The sequence below is a fragment of the Lepisosteus oculatus genome, chromosome 7 (genome assembly GCF_040954835.1).
Source record: "Lepisosteus oculatus isolate fLepOcu1 chromosome 7, fLepOcu1.hap2, whole genome shotgun sequence".
NCBI lineage: Eukaryota > Metazoa > Chordata > Actinopteri > Semionotiformes > Lepisosteidae > Lepisosteus > Lepisosteus oculatus.
Window position 1 is genome coordinate 23,408,837 of NC_090702.1, and position 21,289 is coordinate 23,430,125.

At 42.7% G+C, this 21,289-nt stretch overlaps 1 protein-coding gene across 1 annotated transcript in view; it reads right to left on the bottom strand.

Annotated features, from left to right (window-relative positions):
* The window catches only part of frs2a (fibroblast growth factor receptor substrate 2a), a 50,164-nt gene extending 29,310 nt beyond the window's left edge, over positions 1–20,854 (bottom strand). The window contains exon 1 of the mRNA XM_015352910.2: positions 20,170–20,854. The gene's annotated coding sequence lies outside the window, so the exon portion shown is untranslated. The remainder of the gene's footprint in view (positions 1–20,169) is intronic.
* Between the last annotated feature and the right edge of the window lie 435 nt (positions 20,855–21,289).

Here is a 21,289-nt window from a genome sequence, read left to right on the forward strand (position 1 = left end):
TAACATGCATGTTTTTACCCCCACCCACTTCACTTCTGAAAGAAAAGTAACTTTTGCAAACAGCAGAAGCAATTGCAGCAGTTGTACACTGCATGTTTGCAAATATACTGTGTATATATATTATAAAAACCTCCAAACTAGCAAAACTACTGAATTGAATAGGTGGACAAAAAACATTTAATGACAGCAATTTCTCAAATGCTGTCTCTGTCACCGTGTGCGACATGTCGGTCAGTGGCTGCGTGAAGGAGTGGACAGGAGGGTTAAAATACCAGGTGGTAAAACCCAACTGTATAGAAGTACAAATGTAAAGTGTTTTGGGTAAAAGCGCAAGAGAAATAATGTAAACGTGCATTGTAATAAAAGCCTTGAGACTGATCAGACTAATTAAAAAAAGCTTACCTCTGGATCATCTACAAATACACTCTGCAGTTCTGCTTAGGACTGACTTTTCACTTCCAGCTGTGTGTGGGGGTAATAAGGAGACTAACACCTCTTGAAACACTCAATTAAAGCCACACAAAGGTAATATGTAACGTGGGTGTGCTCTTTTCTTTAGGGTTCACAGTTAGTTATAGTTAAGATCAGTCAGAAATAAAAAGAAGATGAGAGCGGGCCGCGAGCCGGAAGAGAGCGGGCCTCATGCCGGAAGGGGCGAGAGGAGAGCTGGAAGGGGCGAGAGGAGAGCCGGGAGAGAGCGGGCCGCGAGCCGGAAGAGACGAGAGGAGAGCCGGGAGAGAGCGGGCCGCGTGCCGGAGAGACGAGAGGAGAGCCGGGAGAGAGCGGGCCGCGTGCCGGAGAGACGAGAGGAGAGCCGGGAGAGAGCGGGCCGCGTGCCGGAGAGACAAGAGGAGAGCCGGGAGAGAGCGGGCCGCGTGCCGGAGAGACCAGAGGAGAGCCGGGAGAGAGCGGGCCGCGTGCCGGAGAGACCAGAGGAGAGCCGGGAGAGAGCGGGCCGCGTGCCGGAGAGACGAGAGGAGAGCCGGGAGAGAGCGGGCCGCGTGCCGGAGAGACGAGAGGAGAGCCGGGAGAGAGCTGGAAGAGAAGAGAGGAGAGCCGGGAGAGAGCGGGCCGCGTGCCGGAGAGACAAGAGGAGAGCCGGGAGAGAGCTGGAAGAGAAGAGAGGAGAGCCGGGAGAGAGCGGGCCGCGTGCCGGAGAGACAAGAGGAGAGCCGGGAGAGAGCGGGCCGCGTGCCGGAAGTGCACTGGCCGTGGTTGTGGTTCAGTTGCATGCTCAATGGACAACAGCTTGGTTTGCCGGAGGTGAGCATCCATGCGCATCACTCACCCAAGCAAAGCTTTGCTGCCAGATAGCCGAGCCTTAAAACAAGCAGTGATTTTACAAACTAGATGGAAAAAATACATTTCCACATCTAAAATAAAAAACAGGCAAATAAACTTTCAGCAGCACTGCATTTCCAAGTGATATTAAGTCACAAGGAATACAGCCAAGAGAAAAACGAAATCAGTTTTCTTTGCACGGCTTTTGTCAATAAACTATGCAAAAATTTAAAGTGTCAGGATGCATTACCACAACATCCAGAACTCCACAGTGTTTTCTGTAACCACATGGGATTGGTCATACGTCAAATGCACACTGCAACTAGAAAGCTATTATTTTGGTCAGAAGGACCATTACTTTTTATTGCTCAGAGAGAGCACCGTCCAAATCAGAAAGCATTTCTGAATACAGTTATTATACTAAACAGGAGATGATATCCATTCAGCTCTTGTTCAAATCAACTTTTACCTTCAAGTCTCATTCCCCAAGAAAGTATAATCTGTATTTGAGATTTAATAACTATTATAGGCATACCTGGTAATATAGCAGCAAAAATGGCTGAGTGATTATAGGCCTATCCAGAAATACTTCAGCGAATTCACACGAAAGGGAAACAAAATGAATAGTACATTACATATTGTAGGAGCCGCTTCAAAAATTAAGTAAGGCTCAACATTAGGTGGGTTACCACCACCTTTTCCATTTGAGAAATTCTCTCAGTGCTGTCCTTTCTGAAGTTTACCTTTAAAAATGTTGGATGCCTAAAGCATTCTTTTGCCCTGTTCACTGCAAAATCCGATTCCGTTTCAGCTAGTTGCAGTTCATACACTTTTTAATGATGAGGATTACTAATCATCAATGCTCTGAATACATTTAATCAAACCGGAGGGCGGGTCACAGGCGAAGTGAGTTTTAATTTACTTAATGCACATGGCAGCTGCCACAGTTTACTATAAATTCAATTTGCAGTTCAGCATTTTTAATATTGAGAGAAAAGACCATGATAAGGGTGCAGCTATATGAAATGCTTAATTCCTTAAGAAGCCTGTGTACAATAATGCTTAACAATCCTCTGAGATGTATACATGCCGTTTGGCAGGAGACCTATGGAATTTAGCAAGCGACACCTGTAGTATCTGAACATATTCAGCCCATCACAGGTCATTTATTAGGCATTGAGAACAGGCGTGATTACGTTCAGATTACTGTAACACGGCTGCTGTTGGTATCAACTCTGAACCTCTAACCAAAGAAACATTCCATCACATCGGGCATAATAGCTCGATGTCTAGTAAAACCTGTTGACATCAAATAATTCAAAGAAAATCTTGAAAAAATTTTTAGACTAGCGAATAAACCACTTTGAACTTTGAGCCACATGTAATTCTTAGAGGACTTTTTTTTATTATTCGATGAAGCAGATACAATGTTCCCCTCCCTGTACGGACAGGAGAAGAGGGCATTCCGGTATTAACGGCTGTCCGTTACATTGCCAATGAGTATTTCAAGCTCACAAAAACCACTTTTAAACAAGGCAAAAATTATATCAGAAGTAAATCAAGGTTTTTTGGAATGGAAATCAACTACTGGAAGCTCGTTCGTTATATCCTGGAGGACCCTGGGTCTCCATGACATGCCAAGAGCTATGGGTGTCGATCTGTGAACCATCAGCATTATCGCCCAGTAGTGCCGAGATCCTTTCCGTGCGGATCTGACTTCCTGGTGTGGACGTCTCATGCTTGTGTGCTTGAGAATGTTCCAGGAGCAAACTCGCCGGCATTGTAACAGCTGGGATAATATGATGACTTCACCTTGGATTAATTTATTCAATGTCTTATGGACCAGTTCTACTGCATCACTTCAGTGCACGAACTCAAAGCTTCACCATATTTTTTTTTTAATTCACTATACAGTAATGTTTACAAAATCATCAAAGCCATCCGTCACTGTATTTGAAATTCAGTTTCATGTGTTTGGCCAGTGTATTGGCTGCAGATTGCAAATCAACATCGCTGATGTCCCTATTGTGGGCAAAAACCCCCTTTACCAGATTTGGCCTGTTATTTTTTCTCAGAGCAAATTGTAGCCAAGCCGATACCAACACCAGAAGACCAACCATAACCGATACCAGCTCAGTAAAGAAAGAATCTGCAGTTGTAGCTCTGTTAGCAGAATTTGTGGTATGTGCTGCACACACTGCATTCCCTGAACAACTGTCCCTCGGTCGTGTAAGTTTTGAAATCACAGGATTTGACAAGGCTTAGCAGGCATAACTCAGCCTCTAACATGCAGTCGCCCCCATCCTTCCTAGACTGCTACAGATGTTACACAAGCTCGAAACAAACACGCGATTACTTCTCTGCTGCAGATCAAACTGGGTGTCCAGGACTGCACAGCAGTGTACAGCTGGTGCTGCCAAACATCTGAGCTCAGTTGCTTTGAACGCAAAAAATAAAGTCATTTCAATTTCAAAAGCCACAGGAAAAACAGTGCTTTTCCAGATCTCTCATGCGCATCCCAAGGCTGTGGATTCAAACGGATGTTGTATCCTTGAGCAAAGAAGATTTATCAATTGCACTGCTTCGGCAACAAGCCCAGCTAGACAACTGGGTACAAATGTGAGCTGCTTGTGGATTAAAGTGCAGGCCAAAGAAAATAATTTTGGAATCATGCAGTAGGTGCAAGGTACAGTGCCAAGAAATACTTATGGGTAGATGTATTTATTGGTTATGAAAAGTAAAACAACTGAGTCCCAAAAAAGTATATTTTCTTCTCCTTTCAACCATTAGCAGCAGATGTTTTTACTTTTGATAACTACTGCATTTTTTAAATTATATTTATAAACATCCAAGAAGCATCTTTGAAAACATTTGAATGATTTCTATGAATACTAACATATAACATTATGAATATAATCCTACATTCTAGTTTCTTAAAACCAATTTTTGGTCACCTTGGAAGCTAAGTTCTCATTTTTTAATTTGTTTATACCATTTTAAATTTCCAAACGCATGCGCGAGCAACCTGGCATCATCTTCTTGCTGAACTCTAAATGCATAATCCTAGTCAGGAGCCTATTCTGCAGGAAGATGTACATCACTCCTTCAACATGACCCCACTTGATTGGTCTCTAAGCACTCCAGGGACAACTAACCACAAACAAATACCATACTCTAATTTTTAAATATTAACCCAAGTCATCTTTAATGTTGAGATTCATTACAAACAAAACCTTTCCCTGTCACATGGTTAAAACGTAATTAAAAAACAGTATATTTTAAATCTTTCCTACTGTATAAAATTCTACAATTCTATTGTATTAAATTCTGTTAACTTGCCGTACAGAACAATAATACAGTAATCCCACAGATACCTTATTATTGATTTACTATGACATTCACAGTACAAGCAGGCAGTACTGTGGCTTGGCTCCAGTATCGTGGCTTCGCTCACTGCTTTAGTAGATCTTTCTGTGCAGACCTTCCCCTTACATTTCCAGTCACAGGTGGAACAGAGCCACGGCGGCGGCTCACTGGGCCAAATGGGCTCATCCTGGTTTCACTAGCATTAAGCAGACATGAAAGCATGCAACGCCAGCCACCACCCCTGGCCGAGACACTGCAAGCGCTTTGAAGAAACTTGCAAAAAGAAGCTAAAAGACAAACTTCTCTGGCTCTCTTTCAAAGTCACCGAGCTTTCCTCTTGCAGCCCAATCAGCCAGCAGTATAGGCAACCCGGCCTGTCCGGCATTTTATACACGAGCCTAAGCATGAGGGGATATTGCTGGCTCAATTAAAACATAAGCCACACTTGTGAGGAAGCTCTTGCTTCCAGACTCCTCGGGTTCCTCGCTTACCCGGCTGTTTCTGTTCTTCGTCCACTTACCTGTATGTCAGGAGTGAGCAAACCCTTGGTAGGCCTGTATCCATGAGTGAGTGCAACTGGCACCAGGACAGGATGGAGAAAACTGCAGCAGCAACACACCGCAGAGAGATTTCTTCCCCGACAAAAGCATTTCTTCCAAAAGTGGGTTTGCCCGCCCATCCCATCTCATTAAACTGAACGTTACACCAAATCGCCGTACAAAGCCCTTGCAGCAAAGTTTAATTATTGAGCTTGTCAGCATTACTCTATGTTTGGGCTTGCTAGTAATCATATTTTTTTCCACCCATGCAATAATTACAAAAACTAGCTCACCCTGCAAATCATTAAGATTCTATGCATTTTTTGCCACATGTATCATCGGTTAACGCGTTTACAAGGTAATAATGTGTTGGTTATTTATCGATAATTAGCTGTAAACCTCTTGAAATGGTTCTCTTAATACATCAAAGGAAGTGGTGAAGTTAGCAAAAAGAAGACTGTAGCAGCTGGCAGATTGTTATGATACTAAGCTAATTAGAAGAGTCAATCCAACAACTAAGAAAAGCTCATTTGCGCCATATTTCTTCTAATTACTTATAGCGCCTTTATGCTGGAGTTGCATACAACTGCAAAACACCTACCAAGCACTTAAAAAGTCACTTGCTCCAACAGAAACAGAAGACTCTGTAATGCCAATTTTCGCTTCTGCTTTTAGTTTGACCACCAGGAAACAATACACTCCTTTCACTGAAAAAGTTCCTTCTGCAAAAACACACTTCCATTTCATGCACATGGTCTTCAGGGGCATTCCAGTTAAATTTCCTTGTGCCAAAAGAGGCACAATGACAGTTGCTTGCGATTCGCCAAAAGATTTGCGATGGAACCACAAGGCAAATACGTGTGACTACAACATATACTCTCAGTACTTAATGATCTCGAGCTCTGAAGAGTAGAGCATTACAAAACAAACATTTTAATTAGAAAAAGAACAAATCATGCTGATTTAGATGCCCAATTTTAGATTTCAAGTTGCCTTCCTGCATGGGGGGAAAAAAAAAGCAGTGCGATTTCCAAATCCACAGGAAAAAGCAGAGAAGTGTCTGACCTCAAGCTCTGCTTCACTTCAATTTCGGCTGTGTAATTACGTCCTCAGCACTGCAAAGAACAACAAATACAGAGCTGTTTGCTTGGCTGCTTTTAGTCAAACCAGTGCCCTGTGATAAGAAAAACGTCTGCTAAAATTCTTATAAATATATTATTTGTTAGCTATTATTTACCAAGAAGGATGTACTCTGACTAATGCTTGCCCTGAATGAGAGGCACAGCGAGTTTCAAGCGAGTTTCCTCAGCATGTTTCACCAAGGCTGTGCGCCTCCCTTCACTTCCACTCAAGAAGCCAGAGAATCTCTTCTTGGACCGGAGAGGCATGAAAACCTTTTGCCTGCAGATAGCCAGTGCAGGCAGGCAGACTCAACTAACAGAGACATCAAAACCCTGGTGACTCAGATGTGATTCAGCCACTGGCATTAGCATGTTTATCATGCCCTGACAGTCTTGTTTGGCTGTCTGTGGGCGGCTGGTAGCAACAGGTCATTGCCGTTTCTTCAGCACACTGCAAGCCAGAGACAGAGCAGTGTAACAGCCTTCTCCAGGTCTAAAAGACTGTGCAACACATTACAGAAAGTAAACATTTGTACTACATTTTTAACAGAATTCAGAGCTTTTTTATACAATGATTGAGAAAGTATACAATTCACTTGTGGGTCAGACTGATCCATTTTTTTTAAAAAAAGGGGCTTGAATAATTAATGAAATCAAAATCTCCCCCACCACATACGCTGAAATCCAGCAAAAATATTGATATTTCATCAAAAACATTTCTTTCGAAAACAGCGCTTCAGAGATTAAAAGAGAAAGCCCTACTAAATTCTAGAAAAGTCGTGGAGATTCTAGATTGTTACTCTACACTAGAGCAGTATTGATTTAGACTAGGCATGGCTTAGGCATCACTTCTGACCAATTCGAAAAGCGCAGCGATGATTCAGTTCAGACATACCCATTTGCCCATCTAAACCTTTCCAAGGTTATGAACACAAACCTTTCCACTGTCCTGCAAACTGTGAAGTGCCACGGCAGAAGACCATTTAACTTTAAAGGTGATGGTGAAGCAAACTGACAATCTTTAGATTTTGGCAATTGTAAGCAAACGCAATATCATTAAGCAAAAGGATAATGATCCTTCCATGCATCACTTGTTTGTTTGTTTTTTTACTTACGACAGCGCTTATCTTCTGAAGTTAAAAACCTAGTACCAGAAGTTTGGTCCGCGAGTGTGAGATTCTGGTCCTGTCTTTTATCCATCCACATTCGGAGCCTTTATATTTGAAATCAACGACGAAAGCTTACCTGTTCAAACAGCCCTCTGAATACACTTCCTCACTTAGCCTGTTCCTCACTAGGAAAGCCAGAATATCTTTCAATACCTAAAAGCCCACATTCTTTCCAAACCCCTGGGATACGCCCCAATCTTGACATTTTTAAATGACTGGCATTCCAAGCCTCTCGTGCTGGAAGAGATGGATTTGCTGCTTCTTGAATGCACCCTTGCTGTGAGGCTGTAGTCATTGTGCAGCTTGTTGTAAAATAAGCAGCCCCTTGGCTTTTCCTTTCAAAACATGGACTGTGCCAGGGCTGCTCTTAAATACTGCAAAACTGCCAGCGAGATTATATATCAGAATCTCCATTTCCCTGTCATTTTAGTGGTTATTCGCCAGAAAGATAACTTTAAACAACTAGCTAGAAAGAAATCTGCTAACTCTTAAGGCTCTTGCTTCTTAAAAATCACAGGAAATTGTTTTAGATCATGCAACGCCAAATGCTGAAATAGGCTCATTAATGAAACGCGTTGAACTTCAGAGCACGGTCTTCATGCAGTTACTCACTTCAAATCCACACTTGCCAGACGGATGCGTTTAATCAGACAGCGCCCCAATGATGTTTACTAGAACAGCGCCTAATGCCTCTTCCAACCCACATCTCGCTGTCAGGCAATCGGAAGAAGCCCGGCGCGTTTCCACGACAGACAAAACGAGACCTCCCTGCGCTGTGCTTGAGATGGTAAATACGGCCAGCTCAAAACACATCCGCGAAATGAAAGAAAAATGGAAAATGCATACCAGTTGCTGTCATTTGTTTAGTCTTAAGCAACAGATATTTCCTGACCTCCCCAACTGCAACCAGAGTAAGGCTGTTCACTTCCACAGTCGAGTCGGATCGAGGCAACACAGAGTGGGCACGGCTACATATAGCTGGGCATCGAGATAAAAAATAATAAAGTCAGAATTAAATGTAAGCAACTGATTAAAACTGGAATAAAGAGGACTACTGGGTATGCTGTGGTACAGCCTCCGCTAAGTATTGTGGGGAAAAGAAAGCCCTCGGTGGAGGTCTAGATAAGCAAGTGTTTAGTGAGCCTGGGAGTAAGAGTACTACAGTACTTCACAGCATCAATGCAGTCATGTAGTAACACTAATTCTAAAAGCGGTATATACAAACCACAGGCACCAACACTGCCTGCTGCTCAGATCCTTTCGGGCACGAACCTGACACAGAAAGCCATCATCAGTGACTGTCACTTTAGCCTCTCACTACCTGTCCTCTCTTGGCTCCCATCCGCTGACAGAGGATCCTCGCCAACGTGCTGCGCTGTCATGGAACATCGCGGTCACACCCTCTTCAGGACCGAGCGCTGAGAACACATTCCTTCCCTTCTAGGTTCACAGAGCATTTTAAATGCAGAACATATGTACAGCTCAGAAAATAACTGAAAAGAAAGAATTCACACTAAGCTACAGGGTGTATCAGTGCAGAGAGTTACATAATTGTTAATACCATATGCCCCACAGAAGAACTGGAAAAACTGAACACTACACTTTCATTTATCCAAATAAAACTAAGATGATAATCCTTAAACGGAAAGAGTCCATTTCAATCTTATCCATCATCTCGAATTACCAAATTAACCATTAAAGCAGTTAACATATGAAATTAAACCTGTCAGGCATGATAGGGCAGTTATGCTAGTAGCACTAAGGAAAGATATCAAGTGAATATTTGAAATCAAATGACATGTTCTCCTGTCTTGCTCTAGTACAGACTCGAATACACTAGACATTCATTTAGCAACACACAAAAAAAACATTTTTCCTTTTAAGGCGGAAAAGCAGTTTAAAGAAATGATCCCTAAAGTGCTATATTGCTATACTGATCCTGCTTATGATCAATTAAATAAGATGCTGGCTGTACACAAGTATCTGAAAGGATGCAAGATGCACAGCCCTGCTATAAGTACTTAAAATCAAGAAAGGCAGAGCTGTACAATTCTTCACGCTGAAATCAGTCAGCCCAAGACACACCATCACTGCAGGTGACAATTTTAGCTACATCCACAACTCCTGGAGGACTTACACTGGCAGTTCCATTATTGGGGAGTCACCAATCTCCCCCAAGCACTAAACAAATTCGAATACTGCGGAAAACACAGGTAACTATTAAAGAAAACAAAACGATCACGAGTCTAGGTGATAACGTCTCACTTCAGTTATGAAAACCACATATATATATAAATATTAAGCCACTAGATTGTAAAGCAGGGTGGCAGCAAAACCAGTAATTACCAGGTAAATGACCAAAGCCAGATAAAACCGCAGAAATGTAAAGTGTTCAAAGACAAACCTTCGAAAAATAGGAGTAGAAAGACTGTCTCTTAAGGAAAATCCTTTTAGCTGGATACAATACTTATTGATATAACATTTAAATGGCAAATAAGAAGAATATAACATTGACCCCCTAGTACAAGGACAAGGTTGAGGAAGGCAAATTACTCAGAGGTATGAAATTCCTGAAAAACCCTTATTCTGGGGGAAACTTTGCTTGTAAAATCCACTGTCCTACAACATGTATGTTTCCCAATTTAATTTGGCAATGAACAATATTATGGTTGAAGTTGCCGAAAAAAGACTTAACTACCAGAAATATTCAAACTGTGTCACATTTCATTCATCATTAAGAGTGACACAAAACTGGTAGTGACATAACTGGTCTTTAAATGTTAAAAGGGTAAAAGCCTCCGAGACATGGGCAACTTGTTCCACTCCTGGTTCAAGCCAAACATTTCAGGCTTCACTTCTAACACGCTGCAGACCAGCTCCACAACCTCATTATTCAAAACGCAGATAAAACAACCTGTTGACTGAACACAGTCAGAGTGAAGTGAAAGAAACGTTTAATTCAATTTCATAAGAACTGGCAATTGTAACACCGTAAACATAGCCTTTTATCGCACAGAAGTGAAAAATGGAGAGTTCTTTAAATTCAGGGACAAACCGAAAAAAACATGCCCCAAGGCAGCACCACTTAACTCAAACTAGAAAAAGCAATCAATGCCATTAGCCTATGAGAACGTAAGCGATGGAAGGTCTTGAGATATGAACGATACTTTTTATCACCCATCTGACTGTGCGCGCCTTTGGCAGTAGCTTCAATCGCCAAGAGAGCTCAGCTGGCTCACGTTTCACGAGCAGCGGAGTCTGTCGCGTCAGCACGAAACACAGACAGAAAGACATCAGCACCAAAGGGCAACAGCGGGCAGAAGCACATACTCCAGCAGCGCGACATCTGTGCATTAACTCAGAAGGCAAGGCAAAGCACAGGAGTGACTGCAGATGTCAACCTGGGGCGCATGCAGCCAGCTTCATGAACAGCTCAACAAAGAAGAGCGCTACAGTCAAACCGCTCAGTTGCTGGCTACGCACAGCTGTGTCCAATGGTGCAAGCAGACCAGCACATCTCGCTAGACTGGAGCCAAACTAAAGAACTCTACAGCCCCAGTTGCCTGTTCACAGCAGTAACTGGCTCTGATGTGTCTGCAGTATTGTGGGGCAACCTGTCCTGGCACGGTTCCATTGCTCTCAATCTCTGAGGAATACAAGGTCAATGGGACTTGCTACTTAATGACACTGATCATCCTCACCCCGTGTTGCTGCAGTTCTTTGCTGGCAGGAAGGGTGTCTCCAGGGTGACAAGGATCCCACCCACAGAGCCCACGTGGTCACCCAGTGGTTTGAAGAGCCTGACCCTGATGTTCTCTTAAGGTTATGACTTTCTCAGTCACCAGATCTGAACTCAGTCAAGCACTGTTCCAGTGAGCGCTGAAAAACATAACTGCACTCCGAGACTGCAGCTTGTCACTGTGAGCCTCCCCAAAACAAAAGGGGTAGCACAAACACCCCCTTCCCAACAGGGATGCTTGACTCAAAGAAAACTGGACAAATTGGGAAAATTGCTCAAAGTTTAGCTTTTTCGAGGAGCAACTAACAATTTAGTTACAATACAATGATTACAATGCAATCAACAAACAGATGCTCGTATGAATAGTGTTTTTCTTATTGAAGAATATCTTCTATTATTTCCTAGGGGGATCTTGCAATGTTATGAAACACTCCAAGTAATTACACAGAAAATTAAGATGAAACCCAACAAGAATTAGAGGGGGAAATATATGATGCATTATTGCAGTCATAGCCAATGGAAAGAAGAAAATTATCCAATATACAGCTATAAACATACTAAATGCTGACAACCCAGCTTCTCTAGTGTAATACTAAAGGTTTATCAAAACCATCACCCAAAGGACTGACGTTGCAGGGATACAATACCAATCACTAATGCTGGACTTGGGACTTAAACATCTCAAAAAAGACACATGTTTCACAAACAGGTAGCAAAACAAATATAAGAGTGATATTTCCCTGTGAAATACATGGCACAAACTGCAGCTGGCACAAATGAAGGGTATTTCTCCGTTGTGGCTGAAGCTTATAACAATAATCAGATTGCTTATAAAACTGCAATAATTGAAATGTCTCATCATTCCTATGCGGCTGGTTATGGGCATCCACAATAAGGATTTTTCAGTTTTATCGCATATGGAAACTTTCACACACTGAAACAAACAGTTTCAACTCCCCTGCAAATTACATATAACAGGCACCTTGGCAGCTTTCTTAGAGACCTCCCAACCTCTTCTCTTCAAACTCTGAACAGACACTGCATATTAAGAGTTGAGATATGCACAGCACATTGCAGCCAAATCACTTACAAGGCGGGAACTCACGATACACTGCGACTGGAAAGTTCAGATCACTTATGAATACAGATTTTAACCTTCAGTGGCAATTTTGATGTAATACTGGTCTTCATTTGTAGGTAACGTATTAGAAAATATGGTAATGCAGCTAAATTCCACTTCGGGTTGAATTTAAACAATGTGCCTAGACTCAATCTGATTGAAACTGCAATTACATTAACATACTGTTCTGGAACTCCAGTGGATACTCACTGGCACCACAGACCAATCTAGAAGTGCAGAAGAACAGGATGTCAAATGTAAATGAAACACCAATGATAAAAGGTGCCATTAAAAGCAGATTTAAAAAAAGGTCTCGAACATCTTCAATGTTTCAATGCTTTATTGCCATAACAACCAGCAGCAGGAACTTGATTTGGTGAGCTCATACAGTTAAAGACACACAACCCAACTAGACAACATAAAGCCAATAATAAACAGCATCCCCCCAACACATCTTCAATTGCCATTCGGAACACACACCCGTAAAACAAGAATGAAATCAAGTCAAAGTTCATGCTGTTCAATAGCTCAATCCTGCTCATTGATTTACTTGCGTGACAGTTTGACAATGAATACCCATTGATCTCAAACAGTCCATGGAAGACTGATACCTGCCTTGTCTGGTGCCTATAACACAGCAGACTCCACTGGAGATCTTCACCAACAGGTAGGTGGTGGGAAGCCAAGCTGGAGCCAGCAGCTCAGACTAGTTTTCAATGTCGAGTGCCACTTCACATTTTAAAACACACGGGAAGGCGAGGTCAGCGCTACGGTCACCAGCGCCCAAAGAACCTCTGGACCTAGTCCTTAATTATAACCTTAGCTGAAACAGAGAGTTTTATATGAAAGGAGAAAGAGGTAGCAGTAAACATTTACAAAATCATAGGAGGTATGGAACACAGGACTCAGATCCAGGTTCAACCACGCACTATATACACACAGCCAGGGCAGTTTGCACAGTATCTAGCAGGGAGACACTGAAGTGACTCATGTATGTTCAGGGTGGCTACGTTGCAATGCCTTCAAAGAGCTAAACGCAACACATCAACTCAAGATTTTCTACAGGGATCAGCATTCTAAAGAGATATCCATTTCGGAGCCGGCTGACAACTCTTGTATCAATGAACTATCACCTTGGATCGATGAACTGCCTCCTCTTGTGTCTAGCCTTTATTGCTCTCTACCCGACAATGGTTTGGGACGCTCACTTTGAAGCTAAGCCTGACTGCTCCTTTTTTTTTTTTTAAGTACAGTACAGGTTTAACTGCTCAGAACTGGACTGTTGCAAGTTGTGAATATATATTAGATATTTGGACCTTGCTGAATATTTGAAAATTATGGCAAACTGACTTGACTCCAAGACTGCATTTCACATATGAAAAAGACAGATTTTATGTAAAGAAATATTACGTATTGCAAACTCTTGTTCAATTACAGCTTATATGTTTTTGATCAAAACACAAAATGTACAAGACCTTTACTGTAATATCCATACTGTGTAAAGAACTGAAATAGTACATTACAATTTACCACATTCAAAAAAAATCTTTGTAAAAGTGTACTGTGGAAATGTACGGTAAAGACTTGAATTTTTAAACACTTCGCTGGTGGCGAGGGTTAAGACAAATCACGTATCAAAGGTAGTAAAAAGATACTGTGGCAATCACAAGATTCACAGTCACTCCTAACTCATTATTTAAACAAATGAACAGACTGATAACTAGTGATGAGTGCTTGTTAGGTTGCCTGCTACAATATTATATGAGGAAAGAGATACTGTGCTTCAGGTCATAGTATACCCTGATTTTGTGGGATGAGTTAAGACTTACAAAAGTTCAATTCCTTTTCCCATCACATAGAAGTACTATAGCAGGTGTATGATACAAGTTCAAATATTGTTTGACTTCTTGAGACACAGTTATAAAATATTTAAATGAGCCAGTCAAATCAATAAATTAATTTAAGGTACAGGCAGGATATAAACAGAATTCCAAACCCACTCCACCACTTGAGTTTAGAATTAGTAACAATAGTGTTTACAAACAGAATGCAAGAAAAGTTGTGATGGGTAACTAATCTTATGAAATTTATGATGGTATACCATACTTTAGTACAAATGTCATTTTCACATTTGTCTTATTTTTTATCACCCAGCTGCGAGATAAAAAAATGCTATAGCAAGACTTATCAAAATAATGGCATAATACCCTTGTATGTGATTGATGCTACTTACAAGCATGACCTCATGTTCACGATGTAGTGGGGGTCTCCTTTTCTAGCAAAGCAGAACAACACTGGCCTTTTCACATCTGTAAAATGTCATTCTTCAGCTGGGATTTTAGACAAGCCTTTTTTACATCTAGCACTATTGGTACCTTTATGGACATGAGCCTACATCCGCAAAAATTTACTTAATTATTCATTTTAACACATCAGGATGCTTGTTGTATGATCACTGTACTTGCACACAAACCAAGATCGCTATCTCCAAAAGGCTTCAACACTGAATTCTAAGCTGGCATTATAAAAACACAAAGAATGGTTTACAGATGGTAAAAAATGTTGAAATGATGAATCATTTACAATAAATATTTAGAAAAACAGCATTTACCGTAAAAAATACAAATAATAAAAATGCCTCTTTATTACACGATACGCACATATCCTTGAAATGCAATCATCCCTTGAAAACACACAACTGCTGAAAGGCAATCACAAATGGAAATGCACTCTCTATATTCATTTAATGGCAAGGAATATATTTTTAAAGCACTTATAAAGAACAAGTGATCAGTATCAAGTGCCTCAGTTAATGTGTGAGGTATAAATTCAAGTGTGATTTGCCAGTGGCAAATCTGGACATCTTGCAATCAGGCTAACTAAAATGCAAATACATCCACTTGTAATAGGGCTGATAAAAGGTTAAAGCCGATTTACAGAAAAATGCCCCTACACGTCAGAGACCATCAAGCTTCAGATAATGTTGACTCTACATGCACACTGCATTATTAGATAATGCATCATGTAAATGACAGCACTTCAATATGTAAATCCATATGCATGTACAGCTATTCCGCTATGGCTTGGCTGCAGGAAATCGAAAAACAGCTCTTCATTACTTCACCAATTATAATCTAGACTAGGGGCTCACAAAGACCCAGAACCTCTGGCCTTGGGGTACAGTCATTCCTGGTTTTTACTGCAGCCATGTTCTTTGATCACAGCCTAATTTCACTTCTCTGTCTGAGCTATCTTTCTATATGTGCTTTCGGCTCTTAAAACAACCAACGGGATTCGTAATGGTAACCAGCCTGTACCAATTTCTGAGTTTCAGGACTGTCAACATTCGAGGGTGTGCTACCTAAAATGTAACCAGTTTATGTGGGCCTCTGCAAAAGGCAAAAACTCACTGTGGGAGTGTCTAATACAGAGTCATTCCCACCCGTGTCTGCTCATCATCAGTTCATGAAGCGGCAAGAGCTTTCCAGTCAGAAATATGGGAAAACAATCTGACGAGAGGCTGTGTGAAGCTCTGTGTGATGAGGTTGTTAGAAACAGGACAGCTGAAGTCGAGTATTTGTGACTCTCAGAACAGACCAAAGAAACAAGTTAAATACAAGTCTAAACAAGCAAGCAGATCAATGAAGTCCTCAATTCGCAGTGGACATGTACTGTAGCTCAGTTAGAATGAAAACCAGCAGATAGTGATCCTCCTGGACCGGGGCTGGGAACCACTGATCTAGGCTCAGTTGATTACATGGGTGAAAGGCTCTTTTCACTTGTCCCCTGTCTGCCTAACTAACCTATCAAAAACACATCCACACTGCAACAGGCTCATAAACACTCAGCAAACTGGCAGATCGCAGAGGCTAACCGAGGCTGGGCCTGATCAGTGGCAGAATGGGTGACCTCTTGGGGAAAAACCAGGTTGCGGTTGGCCGACCAGGAGGCGGCAGTCACCCTCTCTGGTCCAGAGGCCTCTGGCTATCATCCCCTCGTGATGACAGGGGGGGGCACTGTGCTGAAAGTCATCCTTCAAAGGAGATAATAATAATAATAATAATAATAATAACAACTTACACTTATATAGCGCTTTTCTGGACACTCCACTCAAAGCGCTTTACAGGTAATGGGGACTCCCCTCCACCACCACCAATGTGCAGCCCCACCTGGATGATGCGACGGCAGCCATAGTGCACCAGAACGCTCACCACACATCAGCTATCAGTGGGGAGGAGAGCAGAGTAATGAAGCCAATTCATAGAGGGGGGATTATTAGGAGGCCATGATTGGTAAGGGCCAATGGGAAATTTGGCCAGGACGCCGGGGTTACACCCCTACTCTTTTCGAGAAACGCCCTGGGATTTTTAATGACCACAGAGAGTCAGGACCTCGGTTTTACGTCTCATCCGAAGGACGGCACCTGTTTTTTACAGTATAGTGTCCCCATCACTATACTGGGGCATTAGGACCCACGTGGACCACAGGGTGAGCGCCCCCTGCTGGCCCCACTAACACCTCTTCAACCCAGGACCTCAATGGCCATGGCACAGTTAGAAAACCTAGGGGCGTTAACCCTGGAGTCCTGACTAATCTCCACTCTGGGCTGGCACACCCTAAAACACCTAACCCCCTAACACCTAATTCAATCGGTGAAGCGATCCCAGTCTCCTGCACCTGACCGGCTGAGTACTGGGGGCAGCCCCACTTTGTTGGGTGGTTGGGGACGCGCGTCTCCTCCGTTATGTAAAGTGCTCTGGGATGAACAGCACCACACGCGGGCAGTTCTCACAGAACTGTTTCTTATCCAACAGGAGTCACAGGAATGTGACCAGGAGATCGACAAACACCCCCCACTTGATATATTTTTGCCAAGGTGGAGCACTGAGACACTAAACCTCACAGATGTATCTGCCGAGTACAGTATGAGGTACAGTATGACAAAGAGGGGGAAAAAACTCAGGCTATATTCCACAGCACCCAAGAGTCAATTATATGAATGAAGCAAACCAAAAAAAACAGTCATAGGAATATTCCTCTGGAAAAGCTTTTTTTACTCATTTATTTCCTACTGTTGTTTTGATTTCCTTCGTGTGAGTTCATGCAACTTGTTTTGCCTGTGTATTTGTGCTTTTACAGAAGAAGCACAAAAAAATCAGACTCTACATTTATTTTGAACAAAATGGCTCTCTTAAGGCAATTTAAAGGGAGTCCAAATGAAAGGCACAAACCTTTTTTACACTTAAGTAACTACATGTAAGTGTACGTGGAAAAGAAGCCACAATTTCTCCTGTATCTACAAGTTTTCTATGAGCCTTCTCTCGTGCATTTTTTAATTCGAAGCTCCTGAAACGGTGAAGAGCAGAGACGTTGTTAAATCGTTTCATTTAACGCTCCCATTGAAAGATACATTCAAAGTACCACAAGAGCTAAAGGGGTTTATATTTGCTTTGTATTTCGTTCTCTTAAATTCTTTGCACTGGGTTTAAAGTACTCACAGTATTGTATCACAGTAAAGGGCCGAAAAAACGTTTTGAGTGGGTTGCAAAGTGAAAGAAATAGACATAACATTGGGATTGTATGACTATGAGACTAAATAGTATAAAAAAAACATTATACGCAAGATTTTGTAATACACAATAATAAGTTAGCGGTCCGAAAAGCTCAAATACTTCCCAGTGCTGTGGGGTTCCGTTTGATTTGTTTAGCACAAATAAGCTTATATCCTAATTGAAGTACGGCTGTAACCCTTTTTTAGTGCTCGAAACGTTCGTTTTTCTTTTTTTTTTATCCAGAACAAACACCGATCAAAAGGTTTTGGCTACTCCATGAACACACAAGACAAAAATCTGCGAATTCGGGAAAAAAAAAATCCCTCTACGGACCGGAGTGAAAGTAAGCTGGTTATTACTGTTCTGACTGACACGGCGTTCTCCCGTTCATGGGTAGCTAACAATTACGAGCTGTGGGATGAAATTACTCGTTTTCCTGTCTGTCTGCTTTTCGAAGTAAATTTAACTTTTCAGCCAATTTTCTCGGAATCTTTAGCAGCTACCCAGACGGTTCGCGGTTTCAAACCCAAGATAAGGTGATATAATGTTTCGCACGACACCAAAATATCGAAAATAAGCACGACAGTCACCGGGTAAATACGAAAATACGACTTGTCGGCGCTACAGAAATATTACCAATGTTGTACATCACTACTAACTCCGATAAAACTAAGGTAAAAATAAATCAAATGGGCACAATTGTCCTATGCGCAATGAACAAAACCACACTTTTTATTTGATAGAAGGCTAAACTGAGAATACCGAGTCTAGATTAACAATAATTCCTAGACAACACCCAGGCAAAACACTTAGGAAACCATAAAGTATTTCTTGCATAAGGATTATCTTTAAACAATAGTTGGGAGTATAGCAGATAGGCTACTACCAAGTCTGAACAAAATACCTGACTTGAATTTGAAAAAGTCTGTTCTCTCTCTCTCCCTGGACTCCCCCCAAAAAAACTATAAAGGCGTAAATGTCAGCACCAATAATTTTAAGACTAGCAAGAAATGCAGAGAATTTGATTCCGTTATTCTCAAAACGCAGCTCCTTTTCACTCGAGGACCTCGCCAGTGGGGGGGGGGCGTGGGTCCGCGCACTGGCTACTAGTTAAACCCCCCTGGCGCTGCGCCAGCCCTTTCTCCCTCGAGTTACCTCATTACTCCTCAGCCGCAGCCTCGCCGAGCAAAACCCCCGTCCAGGCAAACACCCCCCCCGCCTTCCCTCCACACGAACAAACAGCAACGTCTCCAGCCCTCCGTCGCAGCGTCCCGCAACTTTACAACCGCGGACACGTCTTGAGAAGCTCTTCACCACGCCGAGCATTTAGTTTTGAAGCCAATTCAACCGTGGGCGCTCTTAAATTCTTTTTTTTTTTGGTCCATAAAAAATTCCTTTTACCTGTTGGTTATTTTAAAAAAAGAAACTCCAAAACGAACCGTTTCACTGTTTCCAATTATATCGAGGGACACCCCCCCTTCGGATAATTAGACGCAATAATTCCAATTAAGTGTAACTAGCCCCACCATTAACCACACGTTAATTGCAGGGTGTTATTTCAAAGCCCAGTTACGAATCCAGGTCCCAGGGGGTCCAGCTGTACAAGAAATCAACATTTTCTCAAATACTACGGTATATACAGAGGGTTTTACATGCATGTTTTACCACCTCTATCTTCGCCGCTGCACAGAAAGAAGACGTACAGCTTCGCTTTATTATTTAAATACCTCCCTCCACACACACACACACAAACGCAATGCCTCCCCCCAGCTTCAATCCAGCAAAGTTTTGAATGAACCCAGATACGTGCCACAACACAGGCACTCGGGCTGCCCCCACTGCCACGGTTGAAAATAACTCGCAAGCGGGCACTTCCCGAGCAGAATAAAAAACTCAGCGGACACGTCGGCCCCAACCTTATATACAAGGTTTGTTTTAAAGTTTTAAGGCGTCTCAACTCTTCGCCTCTCCTCCCCCCCCCCTCCTCACCGCATAGCAAAGCGAAACCACCACCACCACCCCAGTTTCTTAAAGCCCACACAAGCATAACAACACGCACCCGAAAGCGTGCGGAGAAACTCCCGGTCGAGGGGAGAGCGGGGTCTGCGAGGCGCCCGCCAGCCCCGCACGGCGGATCTGTCACGGACCGGCGGGCACCCCTCGGCCAGCAGCCTCCGCAGTGACCGCAGCGCCCGGGATAGAGCAGCGGGGAAGGGGGGGGGACCCTTCAGAACCAGCCAGCGCCGTTTTCCAGAAATGAATCAAAACTTTGGTGAACTTACGGGAAACGGAGGCTCGGGGAAAGTCGCGGAGAAGTCCCACTGGAGACGTGCGTCCCGGACTCCCGTGCGCCCGTGTAGCTGTGCTGCGTAAATCCCTTTTCCCGACTCGAAGGAGAGGAGGAAAAAGAAACCAACCCCAAGCCCAACTCCGTCTCCTCTCCCTCTACGTGCCAGAGCGCCAAAAAAAAAAACAAGCTCCAAACTTCACAAGCGGTTGCTTTCTCCCTTTTCCCCGCAAAAAAAAAAACAACAACACCCCCTTCGACAATTTTTTTCACCAACTTCTCGCTGTCGTCCTTTGTGCCTGCCGAGTCCGCGCGTCGTAGGGAACGAAATCCGGCGAAAACGCTGGTAAACAGAGAGCAAACAAGCCGAGCCAGCTGCTCTCCCGTCGCCCAGCCTTGGAAATCTCGCTCGACTGGCCAGCAGCTCCGGGAGCGCAGGGCCTCGATCCGCAGCCCGACTGCATCCGGGTCACCGCGCGTTTGGAAAGCGGGGGGCGAAGGGGTCGGGTCTGGGTTTCTCCCTGAAACCTATCTAGCGAGAACAATAGAGCTGCAAACGGTTGCCCCGTCTTTGGTGAACGAGTAAATGCACATTTCGAAGGCGTCATATTTATTGGAGACGGAGTTTAGGTTTTTGTTTTCGTGTGTGGCTACAAACTGTGTGAGCGAACTTTTTCAACCACGGAGGGATATTTTTCTGGTGCGCAAAAGACGCATCAGAAAAAAGTTAAATATACGTCGTTAAAAATAAAAAGATAATACAAATAAAAAAGTGTAAACTGCTAAGAAGCGCTACATGTGGATTTTTCTGAATGTTTTAGTGCTTCCAAACTTTTGGTTGCGAACTTCGTTAGTTGAATATGTTATGAATATGACAAAGTTTTGGTTCATACTGTAAATGTTACAGTCCTACACGGAGAAAAAAGTGTTTTCCTCGGAATTCCAAAACGTTTTCGTAGTTTCCTATTTTGAACTCTTAAAGCTGGACTGGAGTGTCTACAGTACAAAGCATTAAAAGGTTTGGAACACAAAACCTTTTTGGCTGGAACGCATCACACAATTAACTAAATACTGTATGATTAAGGTTAATACTTTAAAATGAAACTCTGCATTAA